Here is a 10,000-nt window from a genome sequence, read left to right on the forward strand (position 1 = left end):
ATGGTCACTTTCTCCTTCAAAGAAAACGTTAAAAAGGTGTGAGAGAATGTAAATGTTATGGGGTGACTTGCGTTTTTTTGAGATTTGAGGCGAAAGTGGATCACTGGAGTTATGATTTAGCACTTTTCCCCGCCGGTCGTAACCTTTGCAAATCAGCAGCGACATGCTCTCTAATTCTTTGTCCTATAATTCTACTTATGCACCAATTTATTATCTTATTTCTTGTATCTATTTATTTATTTATCTTATTTGTTTTTTATTATTTATTTGTGTTTATTCTCAAATAGGCATAAATACCGGAGTTATAATATTATCATGAAATTCAGTGTATGTATAAGATTAATATATATATATATATACATATATATATATATATATATTGACTATATTATGACAAATAAGATTGAAGGTGAAAGAAGTAGACGAGGAGTAATGGGAGAATTTCACGCCTTAACGTTTCGACCCGCAGGGTCTTGATCACAAGACCCTGGGGGTGATCAAGACCCTGCGGGTCGAAACGTTAAGGCGTGAAATTCTCCCATTACTCCTCGTCTACTTCTTTCACCTTCAATCATATATATATATATATATATATATATATATATATATATATATATATATATATATAATATATATATATCCAATTTCACAACCTCACAATGAATTTATGAAATACTTAAAAAAGATGAAATAGATTACAAATTAATGATTATATGAAAATAGGCAGTTCCTATGTATGGCAACTACGGCCAGTCATTATTATTATTAATAATATTCTTGTTATTGTATTCATCTTTTATTATAATTTTGTCAATGACGGTGATTTTTGTTATTGACGTCATCAAAGCTATCACCATTATCGGTAGTATTATTTTCGTCAGTATTATTTTCAACTAATTCCATATTTGTCACCGACATTTGCATATATATATATATATATATATATATATATTTATATCTATATTTATTTGTATATATATATATATATATATATATATATATATATATACCAGATGCCCTCTCCCCCTTAAAGGAATAACGACGGGAATTCTCGGGTCGACTTACCGCTGTCGTCGTCTCCTCTGAAATGCCTATGAGAGGAGCGAGACATCTGATTAGGGCTCATTTGTGTCGTGTGTGTGTATGTGTGTGTGTGTGTTAGCGTTGACCTTGAAGTTAATTTTAAGGGTCACTCTCGGCGGAATGCTATTCCTTGAGCACTAGAGTACGTCGTCGTCATTTCGACGACAATAATGTCGAGGTTATGACGTCATGTCGCTTTATCAGAAAAAATTGTTTCTTTAGGTTATTTTCCTATTATTCTACGCCTCACAATAAAAGCAAAACGCAATATGGTGTAATCTTGCGTCTGTTTAGATATAAAATATTTATAATTATTACGAATTCCAGTGCATGTCTCTTATGTAAAGAACGCGAGTAATACAGCACTGATAATACATCCAATTATGTTTGCCGCTTTGTGGAATGTCGTCGCAGTAGGATGACGTCATTTAAGGTGACGTCACTCGTTTGTCTTTACATCAATAAAATAATCGTGGAACATCAGGCACAAAAAATGTGTTAGGACATCCAACATAAATTAAATAAGTTAACAATAAATAGATTTCCCGGAAGACTTCGCGACCCACCCTATGACGTAATGTCGTCGTTGTTGTTTATTGTAGTATTTAGCGGCCCGTCGACCAAACAATTTATTATTATTACTATTATTATCATTATTATTATAGAAGGAAGGGTAGTGAGTGGTAGGATGAGGAAGCAAAGGAGGTTATAGAAGATAAGATGCGAGCTTTCACAGATTGCTTACAAGATAGGACGAGGGAGTCATATGAGAGGTACAAAGAAAAGAAAAGAGAAGTAAAGCAAAAGGTAAAGGAGGCAGAGAGGAAAGTAGATGTGAAATGGGGTAAGAGTATGACAGAAAAATTTTAAAGTAATAAAACGATGTTTTGGAAAGAAATTAAAAGAGGAAGAGGAGGCGAATCAAGTAGAGAAGAAAAGGTAAAAGGTGCAAATGGAGAGATGATAATGGAAGAGAAGGCAGTGAGAGGAAGGTGGGCAGAGTATTTTAGGGAGTTGCTAAATATGAAGGAGGATAGGGAGGGAAAGATAGTCGCAGTGGGAAGCGCTAAGAAAATGACTGTGATGAGTGAGGAAAATGGAGGAGAAATAAGGAAAGATGAAGTGAAGTCAGTTGTTAAGATGATGAGAGCAGGTAAGGCACCTGGTCTGGATGGATGCCATGCAGAATGTCTGAAGAAAGGAGGTACAGTTATGGATGACTGGCTGGTGAGGTTATTTAATGTTTGCTGGAGAGAGGGTAGAGTGCCGGAGGACTGGAGGAGTGCCTGTATAGTTCCATTTTACAAGGAAAAAGGGGACAAGTGTGAGTGTAGTAGTTTCAGAGGGATCAGTTTGTTGAGTGTAGTTGGGAAGGCTTATGGGAGGATCTTGATTGAGAGGATTAGGAGAGGAACAGAGGGAGTAATTGGTGAGGAACAGTGTGGATTTAGGACAGGTAGGGGATGTGTAGATCAGATTTTTGTGGTAAGACAGATATGTGAGAAAGCTATAGGAAAGGGGAAAGATGTTTTTTGGGCTTTTATGGATCTGGAAAAGGCTTACGACAGGGTAGACAGGAAGGCACTGTGGGAGGTTTTGCGGATATACGGGATAGGAGGAAAGCTTCTGGGAGCTGTCAAGAGTGTTTATGAGAGTAGTAGAGCATGTGTCAGGATTAGAAATGGAGAGAGTGGTTCGAGGTAAAGGTGGGACTTCGTCAAGGATGCGTTATGTTGCCCTGGCCGTTTAACTTGTACATGGATGGGGTGGTGCGAGAGGTAAATGCAAGGGTGGTGGGTCAGGGATTGGAGATGATTAAAGAAAATGGAAAAAAAATGGGAGGTGAGCCAGATGTTGTTTGCGGACGACACTGCGCTTGTAGCAGGATCAGAGGGATTGAGGAAGTTAGTGACAGAGTTTGAGAAGGTGTGTGAAAGAAGGAAGCTGAAGATAAATGTGGGTAAAAGTAAGGTGATGAGATGTACAAGGGGAGAGAGTGACAACAGGCTGGAAGTGAGCATTAAGGGAGAGAGACTGGAGGAAGTGGATAGTTTTAGATACTTGGGTGCGAATGTGGCAGGAAAGGGAGGAATGGGGGTAGAGGTAGAATGTAGATTGAGAGAAGCGAGTAAATGTCTTGGTGGATTAAAAAGTGTAATGAGAAATAGACATTTGGGAATGGATGCTAAGAGGAGGTTATATGAAGGAGTCACTGTGCCAACAGCACTGTACGGGGCAGAAACATGGAACATAAGAGAGGAAAAGAAGAGTTTGAATGTGTTTGAGATGTCTGAGAAGTATGATAGGGGTTACTAGGCTAGATAGAGTGAGAAATGAGGAGGTGAGGAGGAGAATAGGGGTGGAAAGGGAGCTGGAAGATAGGGTTGATGAAAGAGTATTAGGATGGTTTGGACACATGGAAAGAATGAGTGAAGAAAGACTAGTAAAAGAAGTGTGGAAGGAGTGAATATGAGGGGGCGACCTAGGATGAGATGGATGGATGGAGTAAAAGGGGCTTTGGGAAAGAGGGGAATGTCTGTTGAGGAAGGACGGGAGAGGACAGAAGACAGGGGTGAATGGAGAATGGTTGTGTATGGATGATGATGTGATGCATGAGGGGGAGGGGGTGATGGAGTATGTATGAGAAAAAAAAAAAAAATTGACGCAGCCCGAAGGGATTTCTCCCCGTCTTCTACTTGTCTGCATGAGGGGACGGAGAGGGGTGGGGGGGTCGCCGATTTAAGAAAGTGGCCATGCTGTGGATGTGCTGTGTCTTGCGACACTGCCTCTGAACCAGGGCAGTGGGCAAGATGCAGGGATGACCCGTCATCCAGGAGGAGCCAAGAGGGGGGGGGAGGGGGGAGGGGAGTGTGGTAGGGATGGAATGGGTGGGAATGGTTTCTGTGCCTTTGTCTTTTGGCTACCTTCCTTGTAAGGGGGAAAAAACCTTTGGTATATGTATGTATGATTTTTGTTATTATCATTATTATTATTATTATTATTATTGTTATTATTATTATTATTATTATCATTATGATTGTGGTGGAAATACTGATGACTATGAAGATGGTTATGTCGACGACAAGAATGATAACTAAAATGTCTGAATTATTCGTAACTCCTCCCCCCTTTCCCCTCTCTCTCTCCTTTCCCTCCCTCTCTCTCCAAAATTAATAAATCCGCCTGAATTCAGTCTGAATGATGAATTGGCGAGAATGTTTTGGAAAAAAAAGTAAAATCCAAGATGGCGTCGTTTGTTTGGTGACGGAAGACGGGAGATGCAAAGCGATGGAAATTCTCGACTTTCTCACGACGCTATCGTGAGAGTTGACAATCGTGAGAACGAGAGCAGCTGACAAGACTCACGAGGCCTCTCTCTCTCTCTCTCTCTCTCTCTCTCTCTCTCTCTCTCTCTCTCTCTCTCTCTCTCTCTCTCTCTCTCTCTCTCTCTCTCTCTCTCTCTCTGACACACACACACATACACATTCACTGTGTGTGTGTGTGTGTGTGTGTGTGTGTGCGTCATCACACTTCGCCTATTAGAGAGAGAGAGGAGGGAGTAGAAGAGAGAGAGAGAGGAGAGGATAGGAGAGAGAGAGGGGGTGGGGAAAGAGAAAGAGAGAGAGAGGAGGGAGTGGGGGTGATTGCCTGGGAAGTCGTCAGTGTTATGGGAACAATTCAGATGTTCTGCGCTCGTGCACACACACACGCACACACACACACACGACTCAACGGTGCAGTGGTAGCGCTCACAACCGCTACTACGGTAGCCAGGGTTCGAATCCCGCCCAGGGCTGAAATAATTTTATTATCGCTGCGCTGCGAGTCGTTACTCCAACCCTCGTGGGCGAGGAGTTGTGTGTGCGTAGAGGTCACGGCAGTATGCCCCATAGATCGTTCATATACGAGCTCTGAGCTCTCTTGCGTGAGGGTAGTAGCTGTCGATCACGAGTCCAGCACGTGATCCAAAGACCAAGGTGAATACACAGATACACAAAACACTTCAACACAAACACACACACACATGTACACATACACACGTACACACTTACCTTTGTTCCTTTCACTTATCATATTGTATATAAATGTCAGAGGTCCATCTCGTAGGTGCCATGACAGTTCCGGAAACAAAAAAAAAAAACGAAAAAAGAAAAAAGAAAAAAAAAAAAACACCGAAGAAAACGGAGTGTGTGCGCGCGTTCGCCCACGTGTCGCCGGCGACCGACTGACTGGACAGCGGGGAACCCGCGAAGTCGATTCCCTCCCTGAGGAGGGCCGCTTTCTACAACGAAAACGGAGAAATTTCGGGGCTGTGACAGTTTGGTAAACATTAACCCCTCTCACCCCTTTCCCCCTCCCCTCCTTCCCCCCTCCCTCCCCCTTTTCCCCGTTCCCCCCTCCCCCCTCCCTTCCCCTTCCCCCTTTCCACCTCTCTCCCCCTCCCCCCGTCTCGGATTTCTCCCCGTAGAATCAAGAAAGGAGTGATCCGCCATTTTGTTTTCTCGCACGACGTTTTCTCTCGTCCTAAGGGAGTAAAAATACATAAATAAATAAAAATAGATAAATTGGGCGCGTTCCTCGGTGCGTTCCTAGGTGCGGTAGGCCACATACTATACCTTTACCCATATTGCTTTAGTAGTGTGCAAGCGCTAACCGCGGCCAAACTAAAGCGGAACGCACCCAGGAACGCGCCCAGCTCTGGTAAAAGCCCCCCCCCTAACCACAGCACTTGGACATTTGTTAATTTTTTGTTTTAAGATGTGCCCCCGGGGGAATCGCGTGCCAAAGGTTGCCCACCCGTCGACTAGGCTACCACGATCAGGGGCTTCAGTGGTACCACCACCCCTTTACGGCCCAGAGGCACGCAGCCCTCCTTTATAACTGAAGACTTGTTTCCACACAAAAGAGGGAATGGTGTTTTTTTATTATTATTATTATTATTTATTTATTCTTATTTTCTGTTTATTACTTACAATTATCTATTATTTTATTTTATTATTGTTATTTTTATTATCATATTTATTTTTCGTATCCGATTTTTTTTTATAAATTATCATTATCTATCTGTTTATTACTTATAATTATATATATATATATATATAATATATATATATATGTATATATATATATAGATATATATTACTTTATAATAAATTTATTTATATTTCGCATCTGACCTACTTATCTATCTGTTTATTATTTATAATTATTCATTGACCTATTTACTCGTTGTTAATTTATTTTATTTTATTTTTCGCATCCGACCTAGATATGGACAAAAAGGTCACCAGCGTTGACCGTTTAGAATTCGTTGGAAAAAAAAAACGTTACAAGATTTGAATTTTCAAATCCCCAAATATCTAACAGAAAGTAAATCTAGACGAATGCTAGCCATTTTTTCAAATGTTCTTAGTGAATTCTAGATTTCTGTAAACGCAGTTGTATTCTGGAAATGGAGAACGCAAGAGACCATTGGGCTTACACTTGGCAGTTCCATGTCTCTTATACCCTGTCATTCCTATTCTTGTCTATTTCCTTTTTGAATCTATTTCAACCCCTCTCCTATACCTTCTCGACAGACATTCCTCTTGTTTCCAATGCCTGGTTCACCCCGCCCATCCATTGCAGTGCCGACCGTTACCTCGATTTTTATCATTATTATTATCATTATTATTATTATTATCATTATTATTATTATTATTATTATTATTATTATTATTGTCGTTATTATAATTATTATTATTTTCATTATCAATATTGTTACTATTATTGTTATTATAATTATTATTACTATTTTATTATCATTATTATCAATATTGTTATTATTATTGTTTCCATATTTATTATTATCATTATTATTATTATTATTATTATTATTATCAGACCCACCTCTACGCCGCCCATGTCTCCACGGTACACAGACGTCTCGAAAACCAAAATGAAATTTGGGAAACATTTTATGAAATGGCCCAATTCTGAACCATTGTGCTCTCACTATAAATATGGAGACAATTTCATTCTAGTAAAACAATATTCTTACTACTGCAATAGACTTCAACAAATTTGTATTCTAAATGACTCTCTGTCTCTCTCTCTCTCTCTCTCTCTCTCTCTCTCTCTCTCTCTCTATATATATATATATATATATATATATATATATATATACATTATTATTATTATTGTTATTATTATCATTTTGTCATTATTATTATTATTATTATTTATTATCGTCATTTACACGACTCGGTGTCGCGGTTGGTAGAATCCCAGACTGCTACCACGGCGGTCCGGGTTCGAATCCTGCCCAGGTCTGAAATAATTTCAGTATCGCTGCGCTGTGAGTTGTTACTCCAACTCTCGTGGGCGGGGAGTTGGGAACATGTGTGCGTGTAAGTCACAGTACCTATAGATCGGTCACACGAGTTTTTAGCTCTCATCCGAGAGGGAAATAGCTGTTGATTACGAGACCAGCACGTGATCCAAAGACCATGGTGATTCCAAGGTGAATACACACACACACAATGTACATGTCAACAATTCCCTTCCTGGATTTTGGGCGTCTTCAAGTCATCATGATTTGACTAATTTTATTATTTTCACTGTCTGGCACATTTTTCTATTAAATCAGCTACATGCAGGTTATTCTAATAATTTCCGTAGTACCCATTAATAGTTTGTTAAAAAATATTCTTTCGTATGTCCTAGTGGTTGTGAAGCAAGTGATTTTGTCCCACTCGAAAAAAAAAAAAAAAAATAGACAATTTTTGCAGACAGTGTTTGTTTACATTCGCAACCACTTGGGTTAGGGCGAGGGACCGAGACCAGATGTACGATGACTCACTTACAAAAATAAGTTATTGTATCATTCAATTGCTAAGTATTCATGCAATTGAGTATTAGAACAGATAAACGAAATTTGTAAAGTATTATAAATCTTTCTTTGCATTACAGATATGTGAAATTGTGTGTGCGGTACACATATAAGTTGAAATTGATGTAAGATTCTTGTCAGCAACTAGAACCTTCAGTCAAGATATTGGATTGTGCAGAGAAGGGAAAGGCAAGTGCAATTACTCCTGATTGTTTTAATTCTATTTCTTCCTTCATTGCGTGGTAAGGTAGATATCGCCATATTTGACACGCTGAACGGTTAGTAAATTGTGTCGATTTCAGGTTTGTAGAAGATTTGGATAAATTTATTGAAAAGTAATTTAGCAGAGGGGTCAGTTTCGTGACTGCAGATAATGTAGGACAATTTTAATTTGGATTATAGATTACGAGAAATGACAATTATTGACCCATAGATGAAAAGAAAATGTAACTTATTGCATTGCAGTTAATGTTGTGTGGGAAGGGAGCCAGTAAATGTACCAAAAGTTCTAATATTTACTACCTAGTAGGATGTTAAAACTAAGCTTTTATTATTTTTACCCGTATAACGTATTGTGAAGATGTATAGTGGTTTTTATATTAACTTATATGTAATAATTTTTAGTTACTTGTGAGTATGTGTAGGTAGGGGGCTAAATATGTAAATTACCAGAAGTAGTAGTCAGGCCAAGTTGAAGTACATTTTTTAAATATTGCAGCCATCAATATTTTCATCATCAATGAATTTACTTTTTGACACATTTTATTTTATCCATTTATTGTTTCTATGAATGGAAATCTCTGGCAAATAATTATATTTTTATGATCACCTAGCCAAAGTAGGCCTACTTAATATCTTATTTCTTAGTTTAGTATTGGAAAGACATGTGAGTGATTATGTGAGGACAGAAATAAATATTTAGACTGAAAATCAAATATTATCTTGTATGGATATTGTGCTCTCATTTTATTCTGCACTTTGGGTCGTGTTGCAAGGCAAAATTTATAGACTAGAATCTAGTTTTACCCAATGTATCATACCCACAGGACAGGTCATGATATATTAGGTCCAGTATATTTGTTCTTGGTCAGAGGGACTTGGAAAGTTTGTCCGTAGATTCCAAATAGAGAGAACTGGGATCACGTAAAGAATCGTCACCCCAGAGTGCACGTCTGAAGAATTTTCACCCCATGAATTGTCACCCCAGTACACTGAATATAAACCATGGAATAAAGATTAGGTTAGGTTGAATGAGGGTTATGCTTATTGTCATCAACTCATAATACAACCGAAGATTCGTAAACCCAGGATGGCCCATGTTAAGAATCGTATCCCAAGGATAGCTCACATGAATTGTCACATTGTCGAATTCTGGGGTGATTTTTCTTCAGGTGATTCGAGAAATGTAAAGTTTTGAACGATACTGGGTCACGACTTATGTTATTCATTACGATCTCCATGATTTGTTTTTCAGGAGGATTCCCTTCTTTTTTTTTTTCCCGAACAACACTGACCCTCGGGCAGCAGAGTCCCTCCCGTTGCACAATTGACAACATTCGTTGGGTGGAGAAGTACGTGACTGTGGTAAGGACATTTTTGTTTTATGGCAGCAAATGTTGTATCAGTTTTCTCATGCAACTGTTCAGACGTAATGGCGGCTATGCAAATTAATGTAACGGCCTGGCAGGAAATGGAAAATGCTGCTCGGTTACAGGCAGATGTGGATGAAAGGAACGGAGGTGGGTACTAATTACTGGCAGACAGGTAGCGTGTTGCTGAAAAGTCTGGGGTGCATTTCTGTCAGCACATTACAGATTATCATTTCCTGAGAGCGGTCCGTGTTAATGCGTATACGTGTGTGTGATTCACCTTGGTCTTTTGGATCACGGGTTGGACTCATGATCGACAGTTGTTTCCCTCCCAGAAGAGAGTTCAGAGCTCATATGACTGATCTATGGGTAATTCAGTGACCTTACACGCACACACCCCCAACTCCCCACCCACAAGAGTTGGAGTAATGACTCAAAGTGCAGAGTACTGAAATTA

General features: G+C 39.2%; 2 protein-coding genes across 6 annotated transcripts in view; one reads left to right on the top strand and one right to left on the bottom strand.

Moving 5' to 3' along the window:
- The window catches only part of CDase (neutral ceramidase), a 38,912-nt gene extending 37,701 nt beyond the window's left edge, over positions 1-1,211 (bottom strand). Inside the window, exon 1 of one of the 2 annotated variants that reach the window (XM_076195070.1) lies at positions 1,066-1,211. The gene's annotated coding sequence lies outside the window, so the exon portion shown is untranslated. Of the gene's footprint in view, positions 1-1,010; positions 1,032-1,065 lie in introns of those variants that run through there. The other variant, XM_076195071.1, reaches the window with a different exon arrangement.
- PH4alphaEFB (prolyl 4-hydroxylase subunit alpha-1) overlaps positions 1-10,000 on the top strand; it is a 52,191-nt gene that overhangs the window by 11,664 nt on the left and 30,527 nt on the right. For 3 of the 4 annotated variants that reach the window (XM_076195075.1, XM_076195076.1, XM_076195074.1), the window contains exons 2-3: positions 8,035-8,143; positions 9,429-9,538. The exons of the other annotated variant lie outside the window; for it this stretch is intronic. The gene's annotated coding sequence lies outside the window, so the exon portion shown is untranslated. The remainder of the gene's footprint in view (positions 1-8,034; positions 8,144-9,428; positions 9,539-10,000) is intronic. 4 annotated transcript variants of the gene reach the window in all.

Source organism: Oratosquilla oratoria, chromosome 12 (assembly GCF_046742065.1).
Source record: "Oratosquilla oratoria isolate Oo_2021 chromosome 12, ASM4674206v1, whole genome shotgun sequence".
Classification (NCBI taxonomy): domain Eukaryota; kingdom Metazoa; phylum Arthropoda; class Malacostraca; order Stomatopoda; family Squillidae; genus Oratosquilla; species Oratosquilla oratoria.